Below are 21,355 nucleotides of genomic sequence, written 5' to 3'. Positions count from 1 at the left end.
AAGCTGCTAGAATCCATTAAGGCAGGCTAATCAGGGCACTGGGTTTAAAAAGGAGCTCACTTCAGTTGTGGTGTGTGTATAAGGAGTGGGGAGCAAGAGGAGGAGCTGAGAGCGAGAGCGCATACTGTTGGAGGACTGAGGAGTACAAGCATTATCAGACACCAGGAGGAAGGTCCTATGTTGATGATAAATGTGTTGGGAAGAAGCCCAGGGCGTTGTAGCTGTTGCACAGCTGTTCCAGGAGGCACTCTAGACAGCTGCATTCGACAGGGCCCTGGGCTGGAACGCAGAGTAGAGGGTGGGCCCGGGTTCCCCCCAAACCTCCCAACTCCTGGTCAGACACAGGAGGAGTTGATCTGGACTGTGGGTTCATGAAAATGGCCAAACTGAGGGCTGCCGTGAAGCTCCAAGGTGAGCAAATCCACCAATAAGAGCAAGACCCACCAAGGTAGAGGAGGAACTTTGTCACAGTAGTAATGGTGGTATAGCTTCTGTTCTCTAGCTGAATGACTGAAAATTTAAAATCAGAAAATTGAGGATGAAAGACAAATAGCAAATTGCAATTAATATGTGTTTCAGAATGGATTTGTGGAAAAATAAATTACTTGTGCTAACATCTGTGTAATTCCCAGTATTCATGAGCATTTTAAAAAAAAAACACTGAGTAGTCATCCAACTACTAACAAACAATATTACAACCATGGAGCAAAGTACAGATTTGCAAACTCTGCTTTTTCATTATTCAGTCAGGTCAAATTATTAGCATTGGTAAGTGTTACTCTAAAACTGACTGGGTGCCTATTTTGTTCTTGAAATCCAAAAAGAGAGGGCTGCTTCTTTATTCTTTATTGTGTTTTGACAAGTGTACCGAGTTTAGCACATTCTGTTTGTGGTATTCTCTAGTCTACAACTGCTGAACCGAAACATTCCAATTTCCAGGGCACAGATGCTTGACAGCAGAGAAAGTGCAATCCCCACTCTCGGCATGCTCAGATATCACCAAGATATATTGCACAGTTCGTTTAATGGAACAAAAGCCAGCACAATAGAGATGCTGATTAAAGTGAACAATTGCAGAGGATTTCCTATTATGCTAAGCTTTGAAAGAAAACAGTAAGTAAGGCAAAGTTAATTAGTGTATTTGCTCAAACTGAAAAGGTCATCCAGTAGCAACTCTTCAATGCTGACATACATGTTACAATTCAACTTTGTTTCCATCATAAGTTATAACTTCCCAAAGTCTGCAGGAAGAGGACAGAAAGATTGCCAAATCATTGGGTGACTGTGGGAACATAACTGACCATGGGTTACACACACCTTATAGCAAGACATCCTCTTTTAAGTAATTACATACAAAATGTGTCATAGCATTACAACTTTTGCATTTTCCCATACTGATGCAACTTCATCATGTCAAATGATCCACCTTCTGTTGGCGTCAGGATGATTCAAGACCCCCATAGGAATGTCCTGCAAACCCAATTTAATAGGACCTGTGAAAATTGGGACTCTCCTGTGCAGAACAGTGACAACCCTGTAAATCAGAGAGAATCCAGTCAGGTGCCCATTCACTTTGATGTAACACAGAGTTATATATCAATCACTGTGAATACAGCAATATCTTTGATTCAGAATGTTACCATACAAGAAGTGAAACAAGGTAGGTGAAGTAATATCTTTTATAGGACCAACTTCTGTTGGTGAGAGAGACAAGGTTCCAAGCCACACACAGCTCTTCTTCAGGTCTGGGAAAGATACTCCCAGCATCAAACCAAAATGCAAGGTGGAACACGTTGTTAGCACATATGGTAAGGGACCATTCAAGGCAGAGTGGCCCATTAACACCTCTGCAGGCATAGGACAAAAAGAGCGGTTTACAGATTGTTGTAATAAGCCATAAATCCAGTGTCTGTTCAGTCCATGATTTTAAGTGTCTAGCAAAGTAATGAAATTAAGCTTCCAGGCTTGTCTTTTGAAAGTGTTGTGCAGGTTTCCATTGAGGGTGAGGACTGATAGGTCAGATATAGAGCGATCACTTTGTGAAAGGTATGAGGAGTACTTGTGGCACCTTAGAGACTAACAAATTTATTTGAGCAAAAGCTTTCGTGTGCTAAAACCCACTTTATCGGATGCATGCAGTGGAAAATACAGTAGAAAGATATATATAGATATATATATATATACATACATATATAGATATATATATATATATATATATATATACACACACACACACACACACACACAGAACATAAAAAATGAGTGTTGCCATCCACACTATCACAAGAGTGATCAATTAAGGTGAGCTATCAGCAGGAGAAAAAAACCTTTTGTAGTGATAATCAGGATGGCCCATTTCCAACAGTTGACAAGAAGGTGAGAGTAACAGTAGGGGGTAGAATAAGCATGGGGAAACAGTTTTACTTTGTATAATGACCCATCCACTCCTAGTCTTTATTCAAGCCTAATTTAATGGTGTCCAGTCTGCAAATTAATTCGAATTCAGCAGTCTCTGTTGGAGTCAGTTTTTGAAGTTTTTTTGTTGTAATATTGCGACTTTTAGGTCTGTAATCGAGTGACCAGGGAGACTGAAGTGGTCTCTGAGTAGTTTTTGAATGTTATAATTCTTGACGTCATTTTGTGTCCATTTATTCTTTTACGTAGACACTGTCCCGTTTGGCCAATGTACATGGCAGAAGGCTATTGCTGGCACATGGTGGCATATATCACATTGGTAGATGTGCAGGTGAACGAGCCTCCGATAGTGTGGCGGATGTGATTAGGTCCTATGATGGTGTCCCCTGAATAGATATGTGGACAGAGTTGGCAATGGGTTTTGTTGCAAGGATAGGTTCCTGGGTTAGTGTGTTTGTTATGTGATGTGTGGTTGCTGGTGAGTAGTTGCTTCAGGTTGGGGGACTGTCTGTAATAAAGGACTGGCCTGTCTCCCAAGATTTGTAAGAGTGAGGGATCATCCTTCAGGACACGTTGTAGATCCTTGATGATGCGCTGGAGAGATTTTAGTTGGGGGCTGAACGTGACGGTTAGTGGCGTTCTGTTACTTTCTTTGTTGAGCCTGTCCTGTAGTAGGTAACTTCTGGGTACTCTTCTGGCTCTGCCAATCGTTTCTTCACTTCAGCAGGTGGGTATTGTAGTTGTAAGAATGCTTGATAGAGATCTTGTAGGTGTTCGTCTCTGTCTGAGGGTTTGGATCAAATGCTGTTGTATCTTAGAGCTTGGCTGTAGACAATGGATTGTGTGGTGTGATCTGGATGAAAGCTGGAGGCATGTAGATAAGTATAGCGGTCAGTAGGTTTCCGGTATAGTGTGGTGTTTATGTGACCATCACTTATTAGACTATAGTGTCCAGGAAGTGGATCTCTTGTGTGGACTGGTCCAGGCTGAGGTTGATGGTGGGGTGGAAATTGTTGAAATCATGGTGGAATTCCTCAAGGGCTTCTTTTCCATGTGAGGTCCAGATGATGAAGATGTCATCAATGCAAGTAGAGTAGGAGCGTCAGGGGACAAAAGCTGAAGAAGCTTTGTTCTAAGTCAGCCATAAAAATGTTGGCATTTTGTGGGGCCATGCGGGTACCCATCGCAGTGCCACTGACTTGAAGGATACATTGTCCCCAAATGTGAAATAGTTATGGGTGAGGACAAAGTCACAAAGTTCAGCCACCAGGCTAGCCGTGACATTATTGGGGATACTGTTCCTGATGGCTTGTAGTCCATCTTTGTGTGGAATGTTGGTGTAGAGGACTTCTACATCCATAGTGGCCAGGATGGTGTTTTCTGGACGATCACCAATGGATTGTAGTTTCCTCAGGAAGTCATTGGTGTCTCGAAGATAGCTGGGAGTGCTGGTAGCGTAGGGCCTGAGGAGGAAATCTACGTAGCCAGACAATCCTGCTGTCAGGGTGCCAATGCCTGAGATGATGGGGCATCCAGGATTTCCAGGTTTATGGATCTAGGATAGCAGTTAAAATACCCCTGGTCAGGGTTCTAGGGGTGTGCCTGTGCAGATTTGTTCTTGTGCTTTTTCAGGGAGTTTCTTGAGCAGATGGTGTAGTTTCTTTTGGTAACCCTCAGTGGGATCAGAGGCTAATGGCTTGTAGAATGTGGTATTAGAGAGTTGCCTTGTAGCCTCTTGTTCATATTCCGACCTATTCATGATGACGACAGCATCTCCTTTGTTAGCCTTTTTTATTATGATGTCAGAGTTGTTTCTGAGGCTGTGGATGGCATTGTGTTCTGCACGGCTGAGGTTATGCAGCAAGTGATGCTGCTTTTCCACAATTTCAGCCTGTGCATGTTGGCGGAAGCATTATGTAGAAGTCCAGGCTGCTGTTTCGACCTTCAGGAGGAGTCCACCCAGAATCCTTCTTTTTGTAGAGTTGGTAGGAAGGTCTCTGTGTGTTAATATGCTGTTCAGAGGTGTGTTGGAAATATTCCTTGAGTCAGAGACATTGAAAATAAGATTCTAGGTCACCACAAAACTGTATCATGTTCATGGGGGTGGAGGGGCAGAAGGAGAGGCCCCGAGATAGGACAGATTCTTCTGTTGGGCTAAGAATACAGCTGGATAGATTAAAAATATTGCTGGGTGGGTTAAGGGAACCACTGTTGTGGCCCCTTGTGGCATGTAGTAGTTTAGATAGTGTAGTGTCCTCTTTCCTTTGTAGAGATCTTAGGAGACAAGTCAGTCCTTGCTTACAGACAGTCCCCCAACCTGAAGCAACTACTCACCAGCAACCACACATCACACAACACACACACTAACCAGGAACCTATCCTTGCAACAAAACCCATTGCCAACTCTGTCCACATATCTATTCAGGGGACACCATCATAGGACCTAATCACATCAGCCACACTATCAGAGGCTCGTTCACCTGCACATCTACCAATGTGATATATGCCACCATGTGCCAGCAATAGCCCTCTGCCATGTACATTGGCCAAACGGGACAGTCTCTACGTAAAAGAATAAATGGACACAAAATGACGTCAAGAATTATAACATTCAAAAACTACTCAGAGACCACTTCAGTCTCCCTGGTCACTCGATTACAGACCTAAAAGTCGCAATATTACAACAAAAAAACTTCAAAAACTGACTCCAACAGAGACTGCTGAATTCGAATTAATTTGCAGACTGGACACCATTAAATTAGGCTTGAATACAGACTAGGAGTGGATGGGTCATTACACAAAGTAAAACTATTTCCTCATGCTTATTCTACCCCCTACTGTTACTCTCACCTTCTTGTCAACTGTTGGAAATGGGCCATCCTGATTATCACTACGAAAGGTTTTTTTCTCCTGCTGATAGTAGCTCACCTTAATTGATCACTCTCGTTATAGTGTGTATGACAACACCCATTTTTCGTGTTCTCTGTGTGTGTATACATCTTTCTACTGTATTTTCCACTGCATGCATCCGATGAAGTGGGTTTTAGCCCATGAAAGCTTTTGCTCAAATAAATTTGTTAGTCTCTAAGGTGCCACAAGTACTCCTCATTCTTTTTGCTGATACAGACTAACACGGCTACCACTCTGAAATTTGTGAAAAGTGTTCTCTCACTGGTGATGTGGTGTTTTTGTCTTATTTTCCTGTGTGAGTTCATTTGAGAGTGTAATGACTGTTTTCACCCTCATAGTTGTTACTGGAGCATTTAGTGCATTGGATGAGGTACACTGCATATTGCGATAGGAGTGCGTAAGTCCATGGATCTTGAAAGGTGTGTTGTCTGGGGTGTTGATCATTGTAGCAGTTGAGATATGTCTGCAGATTTTGCATCTGTTGTTCTGGCAGGGTCTGGAGCTATTTTGAGTTGGTTTGTCCTGGTCTGTGGGGAGCTTGCTTCTGATTATGAGCTTGGAGAGGTTGCAGGGTTGTTTGAAGTCTAGGAATGGGGGTTCAGGAAAGATTTCAGGATGGGATCCCCATTGAGTATGAGTTGTAGTTGTTTGATGATATCCCGGATGGGATCCAGTGTGGGGTGGTCAGTGACAATTAGGGATGTGCGGTCAAAGCGGGTTTTATTTCTCTATTGAATAAATACTCTCTCGGGGTATTTGGTTGACCCATTCCATGATGCAATCTACTTCTCTGGTGGAGTGACCTTGTTTGGTGAAGGAGGTTTTAAGCATGTGAAGGTGTATATCCTGGACTCACCCATCTTGTCTCTCTAATATCCTGGGACTGACATGGCTACAACTACATTCCATACATATGAGAAGTGAACAGAACTCCTGGGTTCCATCCACAAAACTACCATTGTCTCATGCTGGGGCGCTGGTCATATCATTTAACCTCTCTATGACTTGGTTTCCACATTTGTAAACTGGGAACAATAACATTTAACTATTTCTAAGGAAGCATTATGAGAACTAATTAATCTCTGTAAAGTGCATTAAGATCCTCAGATGAAAGGTGCAAGAGAAAGGTAAAGTAATATTATTTCACAACTGCATCTTCATCATACAATATTACCTTAGATGCATCAGTTTCTTGAAGCTCAAAAACACCTTTGAAAAGACCATGAACTATTGGTATTAATAACCTTTTAGTTAGATAAATACTTAACATTGATATATCACAGGTGTGAGGGGATAAGCATACAGTATTTTAGCAAGGCAGGGACACACCATACATAGCATATGTTACACAGCAGCTGGGAGATGTTATTCCCAGCTCAGATAGTCATACACGTGCTAGCTCTGCTTGAGCTAGTGCACTATAAATAGCAGTGACCATGGAGACATGGACAGCAGCTTGGGCTAGTCAGCCAAGTACATACTACCAAGGGGGTCGGGTGGGATTATACACAGCCAGCTAGCCTGAGTCGCTGTGGCCACACTGCTGTTTTTAGGAGAGTAGCTTGAGCAGAGCTAGCATGTCTGTCTAACCAAGCTGGGAATCACATCTCGAAGCTGCTATGTAGACATATCCACAGAGTGAAATCCTGGCCCCACAGAAGTGACATGTATGTAGAAATAGGCTGAATATCAGGAAATGGTTTTTCACAATGAAATCTGTTAGATAGTATTATAATCTCCAAAGGGAAGTAGTGAAAGACTTGTGCTGGTTTCAGTTGACTGAGCAAAGCACTGGAGAATCAACTGTAGGGAACAATCCTTCTATGATCCCTGGGGCTGGACAAGAAGAGTTATGTTTCTTTTTCATCTCTAATTTCAGATCATGAAGTCCTTACTCAAGTAAAACTCCCAGTGAAGTCAATTAAATTTGGCATGTGTAAGGATCTTAGAATTCTTTCTATCATTCTACCCAATGTACCCAATACAAGGCAAATGTGTTCTAGAGTGCCAGAGTTTATCATGCCTTTTGGTTCGCTAAAGTTCAGTCCTCTACAGCAGACACTGCTATGCTATATCTGCTGGCAATATGTACACACACAGGTCACTGGATTACACACAGTAGAAACAAGAATAGCTGAAAGACTCAAAGTCTTTGGGCCTGAGCCTGATTCTCCTCCCATTTAGTTACATCAGTTTTACACTCGTAACTCCACGGACTTCAGTGGAGTTGCATCTGATTTCTGCTTGGGTAACTGAAAGAATAATCAGACCCTCTTTCTTGAATAATATTATCTGATGGGTTTTTCTGGTCAGACACTTCACACCTGGTACATTTGGCTGTTTTCACTGCTCATCATCACTGCCGTTGCCTGGAGTACGCTGCCTATGTGAGGTTTGTTATGAGATGGCACGCAGTGTGGTGCTCCCCAACAGCAGGACTTTTTCTTATGTCATTACTGAACTAAATGAGGGACTCTAACAAGAAAAACTACCCTTCAAACTAACCAAAAACAATCAGTTCCCAGTGGGGAGAAGGCTTCACTGCAGTCCACAACTTCTCCTTTTTCAATTCCAACTCAACATTTACGGTCAGCGTGTAAAGATTTAGTGACTTTTGCAATCCACAGCAGGCACCAGGACTGTGTAGTCAGCCCAACATTCCAAGAGACTTTCACATTCAGAATGACTTGCAATTCTGCCTCATTGCCCCATCAACAATGCTGTGTGGTTCGAAAACCATGTCCTCCCTTCCATAATAGCACTGCTTCGAGAAGAAGAGAGCGGGAGCAAAGTACATCTTGTAACTGAACTGAACTCAGCCTGGCTTGTTGGGAAAACAGGAAATGACAACAGAGGCTTCTCATTTACATAAAGCTCTAACCATGAGTCATTTTTTCTTTCACAGCTTCAGATTGTCACTGTGACGAGCTTCTGGGCGGTAAGTGAGCACATCGGCTTCTGGTCACACGCTCACGCAGCATCCATGTGATTTGATCAGCGTCTGGTTCAGGGAAATGTGCAAATGTTCAGAAGGTAAAATTTTCCTGTAGTATGGGGAAAGTTATGTGCATGGCTTCTGTTATTGTTGGTGAGAGTTATTCACTAATAGCTCAAATTATCCCAAGCTGACGGCTTAAACATAAGCCTTATTTCTTATGCATATTTCTTGCATACCTGTTCCCTCATATACATTACTTTGCCAATTTCCAAAGGGTCTTACATTAATTAACATAATTTATTTTCACACCATTTTACAGATGGGATAACTGAGGCACAGGGCTGTCTTGCCCATGGCTGCTCAAAAACACACAGTGAGAGTTCCAAAGTGAACACAGGAGTCCTGACTTTCAGTCACCTGGTTTAGGGCATCCATGCAGAGAAAGGCAAATCTCATTTCTCCCTGTAAGTATAAGAGGCCAATATGTTTATGACTATACAACTAGTAATAATGGGCTAAATTTATCCCTGTTGTAACTCCTCTGAAGTTCAGGGTAGATTTGACTCTTCAATATTTTATTTTCAGACTTTGATGTTATTGTCACTGCTCTTACCAGCACCAACCATCTACTGAAATGGAAAGGGCACAGCAGGCAATTTCCACAGGAGCAAATGGAACTGGAAACCTCCCTCTGTCTTATGGTATATGAGTGTGTTTCCATCAAGATTTCAGGGAGGAGATTGAGTAAGTAGGGGTGAAGCTGGGAAGTCACCAAATTATTTCAAAATAAACCCTCAAAAGAAAGACAAACTTAGAAATGAGAGAAACATAATTTAAAAGAGTGTGGGAGGCTTCTAAAAAAATGGAATAAAAGGGAAGTGAAATATAAATGTGGTGAGGGAAACATTCTTTAGAATTTGCGGGAAAACCATAATTAATAGAATGGCCATCTGTGTGAACTGCATACAGATCGCAAGGTCAGCTGGGCCCCTTTGACCTACGGATCCATGGATTTTTAAGGCCTGAAGGGACCATTAGATCATCTAGTCTGACCTCCTACACAGGCCAAAGAATTTCGTGGGTACCCCATGACTATCATTTTGGCAGAATCACAGGGTGAGTGGCCCACTCTACCTCTGACTTTTTAAAGAAGAACAATGCTGTTGCCTCACCTGTAAGTAATCAAGGGCATGTCTATTCAGCAAAGAAAAACCCATGGCTGGCCCATGCCAGTCGACTTGGGCTTGTGGGGCTTGGGCTGCGGAGCTGTTTCATTGCTTTGTAGACTTTTGGGCGTGGGCTGGAGCTTGGGCTCTAGGACCCTATGGGGTGGGAGGGTCCCAGAGCTCCTGAGCCCAATAAATGGATACAAAAGCACAACTGAAGGAGGGTGCTTCTAAAGAGGTACCACAGAAGCTAGCAGCAGATGCCTGCCTACTGACTGATCTCTCCAAGCCTGCATAAAAGGCTTAACTGGGGAGAAGCTGGCTGAGGCCTGCAGCTGGCCTGAGTCGCAACACAGGTCCAGGAGGAGAGCTGTGGAACTCCTGCATGTAAGGAGGGTAAGCCTATCTGAGTTATTACACAGGTCAGTAAGAGGCTGTGGGATTCCTGAACTTAGGAGGGGATACCTGCCTGCCTACACTAGTACCGAGGCTTACAGAAGACAGGTGGTCTTGAGGGTCTAAAGAGTTTGTATGCTATATGAGAGTTAATAAATAAGCCCCACAAAAAGGAAACCTTGGTGTAAGTACTCTAGTCTGGAAGCAGAGCGCTGTAAGAACGAGGGCAGTGGGCCTGCAGGGCCATGCCACAAATGGACCTGCTTGGTGGGTGGTGCCCTGTCACAGGCAGACAGTAATATAGTGTAGTAAAATGTCAACTTCTGGAGTATTTTAGTAGCATGGAATCTTCTGAGCCCACTTGTTTCTTGTCAGATCTGATTCAATTATTTGATAAGTTCAGGAAGTCTGAATTCTTCAGAATGCCACCAGCTGTGATATGTTCCCTTTTGATGGCCCTCACAGGGGAGGGATGAACCGTACATACACCGTAAATTGTGGCACAGATGTACTGCATTAACCTACAGTAGCTAAGATCAGTTCTTGCAACTAGTCTAGTCCAGTCCCTAAATTAGCAAGTTGCCAACTTTCTAATTGCTGAAAACCAGACACCCCTGCCCTGCTTCTTCCCCGGAGGCCATGCCCCCTGCCCTGCCTCTTCCTGAGGCCACGCCCCTCACCTCCCTGCTCACTTCCCTCTCCCAGGAAGCTGTGATTCAGCAAGCTGATTCATGAGACTTAGAACAGCAGGAGAGGGTTAAAAGAGGTATTTTTTCTTTGCCTTTTGGAAAACTTTTTTCTCATACTTGATTCCTTTCTACAACAAAATTCTCCACAGAAAATTCATGTCGAAAAACCATCTAGCCTTAGGAACATTCATTAAATGTCTCACCTCTTCTGTAGGTAGGCTTTCCCCACACACTTTCTCAGGGATTTTTTAAAAGAGAAAACTAATTGCACACTCAAATGAAGCAAGCCTAATGAGCAGATTCAGCGTGGTATTATACCAATACATATTGACATTTACTCAATGTGCATCTTTTTGTAATTGTGTTCTAATACTTAAGGCTTATCTGTATTAGAAAAGTTGTACAGTCTTAACTAAATTAATTTGAAATCTGCATAATTAAATAGACGATACCCCCTAATGTAGATGCATTTAAACCCATTTAATCCTTGTTTACCATGTACTCATAGAATCATAGACTTTAAGGTCAGAAGGGACCATTATGATCGTCTAGTCTGATCTCCTGCACAACGCAGGCCACGGAATCTCACCCACCAACTCCTGTAACAAACCCCTAACCTATGTCTGAGCTATTGAAGTCCTCAAATCGTGCTTTAAAGAGTTCAAGGTGCAGAGAATCCTCCAGCTAGCGACCCGTGCACCATGCTGCGGAGGAAGGCAAAAAACCTCCAGGGCCTATGCCAATCTGTCCTGGAGGAAAATTCCTTCCCGACCCCAAATATGGTGATCAGCTAAACCCTGAGTATGTGGGCAAGACTCACCAGCCAGACACCCAGGAAAGAATTCTCTGTAGTAACTCAGATCCCATCCCATCTAACATCCCATCACAGGCCATTGGGCATATCTACCACTAGTAGTCGAAGATCAATTAATTGCCAAAATTAGACAATCTCATCATATCATCCCCTCCATAAACTTATCAAGCTTAGTCTTGAAGCCACTGCTTCCCTTGGAAGGCTGTTCCAGGACTTCACTCCTCTGATGGTTAGAAACCTTCATCTAATTTCAAGTCTAAACTTCCTGATGGCCCCAGTTTATATCCATTTGTTCTTGTGTCCACATTGATACTGAGCTTAAATAATTCTTCTCCTTCTGTGATATTTATCCCTCTGATATATTTATAGAGAGCAATCGTAACTCCTCTCAGCCTTCTTTTGGTTAGGCTAAACAAGCCAAGCTCTTTCATAAGACAGGTTTTCCATTCCTCAGATCATCCTAGCAGCCCTTCTCTGTACCTGTTCCAGTTTGAATTCATCCTTCTTAAACATGGGAGACCAGAACTGCACACAATGTTTCAGATGAGGTCTCACCAATGCCTTGTATAACAGCACTAACACCTCCTTATCTCTACTGGAAATACCTTGCCTGATGTATCCCAAGACCGCATTAGTTTTCTTCACGGCCATATCACATTGGCGGCTCATAGTCATTCTGTGATCAACCAATCACTAAATTACTAAATTAAATTAAACTGATTTAAGTGAGGGTTAAACAGGTTCAAGTGCATCTACATTAAGTGAGAAGTACCAATAACACTAATATCCAAAACCAAAGTTTAAAAATCTTCCTATATCTTGGTTAAAAGCTGATCCCATCTCCTTTCTATGTGCTATTAAATACCAACCGATACAGGAATGTCAGTTTTTTCTTGGGGTGAGGGCAAATGAGAAGTTCCACAAATGTAGAAAAGGAAAGTTTAAGGTATACAAACAAGAATGCCTTGCTAAAACATAATATCCCAAGATAATGCCAAACAAACTGGACAGCATATGTAATTCTGCTATAAAATGCAGCAATCCGTGAACAGCTGCTGTTAGCTATCGCCCCATGTTCCATAGTCCTAATCAACTTGTTTCTGTTTTAGAATCTCAATTTGGTACAAATGTTATGGCTTCTGGCATATTATGCACAGTAAGATTTGTTTTGTAGAAATTAATTCTTCTTAGGGGTCTACATTGTTCTTTGAAAAGCTGGCAAATTATTTTTGGCTGATTAAGAAAGTATTGTATTTTAAATCAAACTTTATTTGAAAAATTGTCACTAGAAAAAGCATTTCAGAATATTGTTTGAATAGAAATGTATTAATCCACACTCTTGATAACTCACAAAAAACTGTAGATTTGCTCTACTTCCCAAAGATGTAGGGGGTGCAGTAATTGGCATTGAGGGGAGATGGGATTATAGGGGCACTAACTGGCATTGAGCGGGAATGCTGTGTGTGTGGGCACTAGGGTTTTGGGGAGAGCTGTAACTGTCATTGAGGGGTTGGTGGAGGTGTGGAGGGGACTGTAACTGGCATTGATGGGGCATGCTGTGGGTGGGGGCACTAACTAGCAGACAGGGCACTGGAGTTGGGGTACCACTAACTGGCAGTGGGGTGATAGTAGTGTGTGTATGTGGTGAGGAGAGGCAGTAAAGGACAGGAAGGAGGGGCATGCACTGTGTGTGTGTGTGTGTGTGTGTGTGTGTGTGTGTGTAGAGAGGCAGTAATGGACAGCAGCGGGGGTGGGGGAAATGCACTGTTTGGATGAAGTGAGCTGTAGCTCACGAAAGCTTATGCTCTAATAAATTTGTTAGTCTCTAAGGTGCCACAAGTACTCCTTTTCTTTTTGCGAATACAGACTAACACGGCTGCTACTCTGAAACCTGTGTTTGCAGTGTGTGTGTGTGTGTGTGGGGGGGGCAACAGAGCCACTCCCAGAGCCAGGAAATCGGGGCACAGCTGGAAAGAGGGGTGGACAGGATCTCCCCGGGCAGCAGTGGAATCTAACTCTCCGCTGGAGAGGCTGGAGCCATATCTGGGAGCCACCAGTTCTCTCCATCATGAACAGCAGCTGAGCAGTTGCCTCTCTTCCTACCCTCTCAGCAGGGAGGCTGATTGCGGTTACCCTGGTAACCGGACTTTTAGCGTCCGATCAGCAGTGCTGACCAGCCATTGCCAGGTCCTCTTTTTGACTGGACTGTCCAGTCCAAAACTGGACATGTGACAACCCAACTCTGATCCTTTCTGTTCAGAAACCTTGAAGTACCACAAAAAGTGAGACCGGTCCAATTAAAACACAATCATCTCTACTGCAGTCTCTCTGTCACAGTGTGAGAGGGTACAGGGGTTCCATGAAGTCCCCAGTGAATAAGGGGTTATTTCAGATCAGTTTTGCTCCTCCCTTAGTCCAGATGCTTGGGAAAGAACCATCAATTGGCTACTTGGGAAGCACAGGGGAGAATGATTCCTTTAGGGAGTAATTTTGCACTCAGGAACCTTGAACTGCAGGCTGAGGGAGTTTTATTACACTTTTGCTTAATATAACTTGGTCTGATCTCTATTTTATAAACAGCCTCCTCTGAACGAAACCCTTGCTTGACTGGATTTGTTTTGTTTCTGAGGAGTGAGCCCACTGGCTTAGACTGGTTTCTTCTTACTACATCACATTCAGGCTTCTTATTCTCACTTTCAACGCCCTGGACTAATATGTCTCTGCCTACACCTCTGCTCTCATTACCTCCTACTCGCCTTCCTGCTGGCCACCCTCCTTCTAAGCTACTCTTCTATGTACCTCCTGTATTTGGTGCTCACTATTGGCAGAAGCCAACACTTTCAAAACTGGTAACAGATTTGGGGTGCCTATTTGAAAGCCCAAATTGATGATTTTGGCCTAACTGAACACCCACAGCTCCAAATTGAAGTGAATGGGAGTTGCTGGTGCTTGGCATCTCTGCAAGATTTGCCAAGCTGGGCACTCAAAAACAATCATTCCAAATCACTGTCCATGTCTGAAAATCAAGCTCTTACAGCTAAATTTTCAGAAGTAGGAAGTGACCAAAACTCTAGTGGAAATCATTGGAAGCTGTGGCTGCTCAGCATCTCTGAAAACAGGGCCCCAGCAAATACCCTCTCTTTAAAAGACTCACTACTCTGACTTCTGCTATTGATTATCTGGCACTGAACTGCTCCCTCCCATTCCAAGGACCCCACAAATCACTATGGTTTTCATATAATCTGCAACACAACAAATGAGAAAAGAAAACTGAAATGGCAGAAAATGCAGCCTGCTACAGACCGGCTTGTAGACGAGGAATTATTACGAGCCTATGTCACTACAATGAAAAAGGCAAAGAAATCACTTCCAAGGCCCTCACCTATGGAGTCCCACAAGGCTTGGTCCGCTCCCCAAAGAAAACCCGTGAGACAGCTGCTATGACAACAAAGGCTGAAGTGTCAGCAGTAAGTAGATGACACTCTGCTCTCCATCTCCTTTACATCAAATGTAAACAGCACCACATCCCAGCTTTCTTACTGCTTAGCTGAAATCAGCACCTTAATAAAGAGCAGCTGCCTAAAGTTGATTCTGGGGAAGACTGAAGTGATGGTGCTAGACTAGGGCGTGCTTCCAATAAATTGTCTCCTGTGAAAAATTCTCCTCTAGTACGGATCTCTGCTCTCAGATTGTTAAATGGGCTTGCTGCCATGGGCGTTCTTGGACTCCTCAACAGTACAAAATGCTCAGATAGCCATTCTACCACCAAACAACAACACCCTTCCCCACACCCATTTCAATCTGGATTGGCCTGAAGAGTCCACTCCCTCCTGTCAGATGTAGTCTTGGCTACAGACTGATCCATTCATTCATAACTTTCAGGGATGTTGCAGCTGCTATCTAAAATAAAAGCCACACCCTGGAAAATCTGGTCTTTCATGCAGCAGTCCACCTACTTCCTGTGAATACACCATCCCACCATTTGGCTGTCTGCACTGCCTCCTCATTGAACAAGGTGCTGGTCAAGAGCGCTGTCCTGATAGTTAAAGCCCTCTGTTGGATTGGACCCCGCTATCTCAGTTATTGCATCTCCTTCTGGCCATGTCCTCTTGGGACCACTACATTTTACTGGATCAAGAAAATGGTGACTAATGGGTGCGTGTGCTTGTGAATGCAAAAGGCAGAGCTGTCACAGCAGCTAGAACTAATCTATGGATCTCATTCCTACAAGGGATAAGAGTGACCACAGACTGCAGTGAGGTGAGAACTAAATGCAAAACTCAACTTGTCACTGTGGCTTTCCCTTAGTAAATTCTTCACACACTCACACGAGCTATGAAATAATCAAGTTACTTCTTCAGGGTGGGAAGGAAGAAGGGAGAGGTTGTGGTTATGATGTCTACACTGGGGAGATGCTCAGATACCACAGCAGTGGGATCATTTAGGTTCCTAGACAGGCAGATAAGTTTAAAGTAATTTATTCTAATATTAATTTAAAAATCTACTTATACCATTAATCACCAAAAACAAAGAGGAGGTTGAAGAAGCTCCATGGACACTCAATAACAGACTTAAAAGTGGTCATTCTTTAACAAAAATACTTCAAAAACAGACTTAAACGAGAAACTGCAGAACTGGAATTTATTTGCAGACTTGACACTATCAAATTAGGCCTGAATAAAGGCTGGGAGTGGCTGGGTCACTACAAAAAATAATTTTCCCTCTGCTGATACTCACACCTTCTTGTCAACTGTTGGGAATGGGCCACATCCACTCTAATTGAATTGGCCTCGTTAGCACTGAAGCCCCCACTTGGTAAGGCAACTCCCATCTTTTTATGTGCTGTATATTTATACCTGCCTACTTTTTTTCACTCCATGCATCTGATGAAGTGGGTGATAGCCTATGAAAGCTGATGCCCAAATAAATGTGTTAGTCTCTAAGGTGCCACAAGGACTCCTTGTTGTTTTTGCTGATACAGACTAAAATGGCTACCCCTCTGAAACCTGTCATTAATTCACAGTGATTTAAACAATATGATGATAAATTTCTGTATCACATCAAAATTAGACCTAGGTTTTGGTCTTTTTATGTGCTTGAACAATATTGTCCATGCCCAGTTTAGATTGTGAGTGCCTGGGGACAAGAACTGAGCCTTCATTCTTGTCTAGTACTAAGCATGCTATGTGAATTCAATAAACAATATTAATAATCAAGTCCTCACCTTCTGCAAATTCTCTACCCAACCTGTTCACTCACATGAATTTCTCCATTTACTTTAAAAAAGTACATTTTTAACCTTTTCTTTTTGCTTCTCTGAACTGTTTTCTCTTCCTTAATGTCATTTATTTGACACATTGTGCAGTCACTGACACACCCTGTAGAATTCAAGAGGGACTCGACTAAACACACCTTGAAAACAAATGCACTTCCATAAACCTGTGGTGACATGAGGACTACACATATACCTGGCTAATAAATGCACAATGACAAAACAGTACAGCACACACCTTGATATACACTCCCAAATGAAAGGCTACTACAATTCAGCAGCTTGCATACACTCCTAAGCAACAGAAGACAGTGCATAACTGAATAAGCTCAATGACTGCACATACCAACCTTTGAACAAAACATAATTGACCCGAATGGTGACTGTACATATACAGCTCAAGAACAAAGCTTCACAGATTTACCTTGATAAATGACTGCTCGTGACCTAATTAATGTATCTATAGTACATTCCCAATTCATGCTCGAGCACCAGAGTCCGAGCCAGAGGTTATCAAATAGCACTGAACAATGAGTAAGAGATCTCAAAAGAAAAAAGTGACCATTTGATGTGAGCCTTAAAGGACATTTATTATACAGATTTGTACAGAATGTTAAGAGAACTGGGATTACTCTATTTAGAAATGAAGAGACTTCGGGTTGATACAATAGAAATTATCAAAATTATGAAAAATCAATATAATTTATAGAGATACATTAATGAGGAGTTAAAAATAAGGGATGTCATATAATCTACATATTAGGAGTACCTAGGTAATTTAGGCAGACATCATTTTACCAAGAAAAATAAATTTATGGACTAAATGATTGAGGTAAGTGATTAAAGCAAGTCATATAAAGAATTCAGGACTCCATGTTATCAGAAAGATATTGGCAAACTGGAAAGAATGCAGAGAATGGCAACAATCAGAGAACTAGAGGGGTTGACTTGTGAGGACTGACTAAGATAAATATGTCTACTGTGGTTAACTATAACTAAAGATGCATAACAGTCTATAAAATATTGCCTAGGGCATAAACACCTAACCCCAGTTCTGGGCCAGATCCTCAGCTGGTGTAAATCATCACAGATCCACAAGGAGACACAAGGGGAAAAGACTAGAAAACATATGGTAGGGAAAAATCCTGAACAAATGGAGATAAAGATTTTTTTCCTTCTCTAGTGTCTATGATCTTGGGTGACAAATAGGTTTTTCTGGGAGACAGTATAGGCAGGGGCTACAAGCCAATGTTTGGAAGTCTAGAAAACCCAAGTTCTCTCTCTGGTTGTCATTTACTCTGGCTGTGAACCCCTCTCTGTCTGTTTTCTCATCTTTAAGGTAGGGATGGATTTATCTTCCAGGGAACTTTGGAATCCAACAAGATCCACCAGCATCCCAGAGTGGATCATCAAAGCAAGTCTCCTTTTCTACTGCTGAAGTAGAATGGTACTAAATTCATCTGGGAGGAAGTAGCAATCTCACCTTAATTACAAGACCATTTGATTATTTCTCTATCTTTAATCTATGAGACGCTGGTTATGAATCTAGAGAGAGTCACCAATGATCTGTTTCATCTGTAAGAAAGCAGTCAGGAATATGGAATGTTACTTTTTGTACTTTTGTGAACATAGAACTAGGAGCTAGAAACTCCTGGTTGCTAATCTTGGCTGTGAAACAGACCCCGTGTTGTCCTAGGTGAGTAATTTCACCTCTCTGCCTGGATTTCTTCATCTGAAAAATGTTCATAATGATATTTACTTACCAACTTCAAAGGAGTTATGAGGATCAATTAATGGTAGTAAAGCCCTTTGAAGAGAAACATGAGGTAGTATTAAGATTACTATCATCAGGAGAGTGATAATTTATTGTTTCTTTATGAAAAAGATAGTTACTTTCAGATCCAGTCATCAGTATCAGCTTACTTATTTCAACTCCAATTATGCTATAGTCATGCCACATAAACTCTTGCTTTTAGTTCTTAAGCTAACACACAGTATGATCTAAGCAACCGCACCCAGCTGGACTGCAGTCAAATTCCTGTTCTTAACTCAAGCTTTCTAGAAGCCTTATGTAATTAAATAATGTAATGACGAGGGGTCTTATCTGAGGGCATTAAGTTCTCCTTTTCTCGGCAGGGCTGTGAGCTGTATCAGGCCATAAAGTCATTCTGGCATGATGCGGTGCCCATTGATTTCTTCAGAATTTGACCTTTTTGTTTCAGAGAAAACCTTCCCAATGTGACCTATTGCTGTGTTGTATGTATTCCTAAATATGTAGTCAGAGCTATTGTTTCAGGCTGCCTAAGGCTCTGTGTTTTTGAGTTTGTAACCAGTTTAGTAACTTGCTTGGCTTACATGGTTTATGTCTTCAACACAATATAATATTAGGTGACTGTAGCAGCTAACTCTGTTTGGTTCTTACTAGTATGTATTCTAGGCTGTATCTGAATCAGCACTGTTTTGGTTTTTTTGCACTGTAGGACCCTCTAGCCAAGCCTGTCTAACCAGCTTTACCTTATGAGAGCTGGAAATTGCCCTACTAATTTTGATGGGCTGTTAAATTTCAGCTGAGTATGTTAACTAGCTCACTGCTAATCATTTAAGAGAAACATCCCTCTAATGTGCTTGTACAATATGGTCAGATAATATAGACATCTGAGTTACAAAAGGTCTATTCGATATTTTTTATTCATTCCCAGGGGCTTCTGCAGGATTGTTCCCTACAGTCCAATCTCCAGGGCTTCCTCCAGTCTAGTTTCACATATCCCAAGAAAAGAACATAAAAATGGCCATACTGGGTCAGACCAAAGGTCCATCCAGCCCAATATCCTCTCTTCTGACAGTGGCCAATGCCAGATGCCCCAGAGGAAATGAACAGAACAGGTAATCATCAAGTGATTCACTCCTTGTCACCCATTCCCAGCTTCTGGCAAACAGAGGCTAGGGAACCACCCCTGCCCATCCTGGCTGATAGCCATTGATGGACCTATCCTCCATTAATTTACCTAGTTCTTTTTTGAACCCTGTTATAGTCTTGGCCTTCATAATATCCTCTGGCAAGGAGTTCCATAGGTTGACTGTGCATTGTGTGAAAAAATACTTCCTTTTGTTTGTTTTAAATCTGCTGCCTATTAATTTCATTTGGTGACCCCTAGTTCTTGTGTTATGAGGAGGAGTAAATAACGCTTCCTTATTTACTTTCTCCACACCAGTTGTGATTTTACAGACCTCTATCATATCCCCCCTTAGTCATCTTTTTTCCAAGTTGCAAAGTCCAAGTCTTATTAATCTCTCCTCATATGGCAGCCGTTCCACACCCTAATCATTTTTGTTGCCATTTTCTGAATCTTTTCCAATTCCAATACATTTTTTTCAAGATGTGGCGACCACATCTGCATGCAGTATTCAAAATGTGGGTGTACATGGATTTATATAGAGGCAGTATGATATTTTCTGTCTTATTATCTATCCTGTTCTTAATGATTCCCAACATTCTGTTACCTTTTTTGACTGCTACTGCACATTGAGTGGATGTTTTCAGAAAACTATCCACAATGACTCCAAGATCTCTTTTTTGAGTGGTAACAGTTAGTTTAGACCCCATCTTTTTAATTTGTCTAGTTGGGATTATGTTTTCCACTGTGCATTACTTTGCATTTATCAACATTAAATTTCAGTTGTCATTTTGTTGCCCAGTAACCCAGTTTTGAGAGATCCTTTTGTAGCTCTTCACAGTCTGCCTGGGACTTAACTATTGTGAGTAGTTTTGTATCATCTGCAAAGAATTCTAGTAGATTGGTGAGGCATGATTTCCCTTTATAAAAAGCATGTTAACTCTTCCCCAACAAATTGTGTTCATCTAGGTGTATGACAATTTTGTTCCTTACTATAGTTTCAACCAGTCTGCCCGGTACTAAAGTTTTCACCCCTTCCCTTAGGAACCTATTTCACAGCCTAATGGATCTCACCATTAAGAAATGTTTCTCTGCTTGTTCCACTCTAAACTACTCTAGCTTCTAAGTATAGCCTTGTTTCCTGCAGAGCCACCAGAGGAGGGTAAAATGGAGAGAGGTGGGTCACTAGGGAGGAGGCAGATGGCAACAGACACAAGAAGACGATGCAAGTGGTGGAACCACCAAGGAAGGCAGTGTGGTATGCATAGAGTTCTGCGAATTTCCTCTTCCCTTTGATCCCTTTTCTTGATTAACCGCCAAGAGGAGGTATTTTGGCTGTAACTTTTTTTCTTTTCTGTGCTGTGATATAACTTGTGCTGTAGGTGACACCACTTTGTCAACCCCCTTTCCAAAGCAGTGATTAGTTAATCCGCAGCCAGCAAAAGTTATCCTTACACCTTCCTCGGAGGCCTCAGCTGCTTTTTCAGTTTCCACTTACTGCTGGCCACAGAGATGATGATCTGAAGCATCCCGTATCAGAGGCAGGCTGCAGTTTACTGGGCCCAGGCTCTCCCTGCAGTGCAGCCCTAACTGCCCCTGGGGTAGCTCAGTATGTAGGGAGGGTGCTTTATGGTTTGGGCTGAAAGGCCCCTAGCGGGGTCAGGCCCCCTGTGCTAGGCGCTGTACAAACACGCAATGCTTACCCCGAAGAGCTCACAGCCTGTCCACACGACGCCGGAGGGGGGCCGGCAGAGGCACAGAGAGGGGAGCCCTGGCCCAGGGTCCCCCAGCAGGGCAGTGGCACAGCCAGCTCTCCCGGGGCCAGGCAGCGGTCCTCCAAGCCCGGGACCGGCCGCGCCGC

General features: G+C 42.6%; 1 long non-coding RNA gene across 3 annotated transcripts; it reads right to left on the bottom strand.

Moving 5' to 3' along the window:
* Nucleotides 1–1,118: 1,118 nt before the first annotated feature.
* LOC119860671 lies at nucleotides 1,119–21,335 on the bottom strand. Of its 3 annotated transcripts, none has more exons than XR_006283078.1 (2): nucleotides 21,198–21,333; nucleotides 1,119–1,534 (listed from the first exon to the last, which is right to left on the bottom strand). It is a non-coding gene; the product is annotated as an uncharacterized LOC119860671 (long non-coding RNA). The 3 variants fall into 3 exon arrangements; XR_006283080.1 differs by lacking the exon at nucleotides 21,198–21,333 and adding an exon at nucleotides 18,084–19,495; XR_006283079.1 differs by lacking the exon at nucleotides 1,119–1,534 and adding an exon at nucleotides 17,172–18,407 and having other exon boundaries at nucleotides 21,198–21,335.
* Nucleotides 21,336–21,355: the final 20 nt, after the last annotated feature.

This window comes from Dermochelys coriacea, chromosome 8 (assembly GCF_009764565.3).
Source record: "Dermochelys coriacea isolate rDerCor1 chromosome 8, rDerCor1.pri.v4, whole genome shotgun sequence".
NCBI lineage: Eukaryota > Metazoa > Chordata > Testudines > Dermochelyidae > Dermochelys > Dermochelys coriacea.
This window is presented reverse-complemented; position numbering and strand designations above follow the sequence as displayed.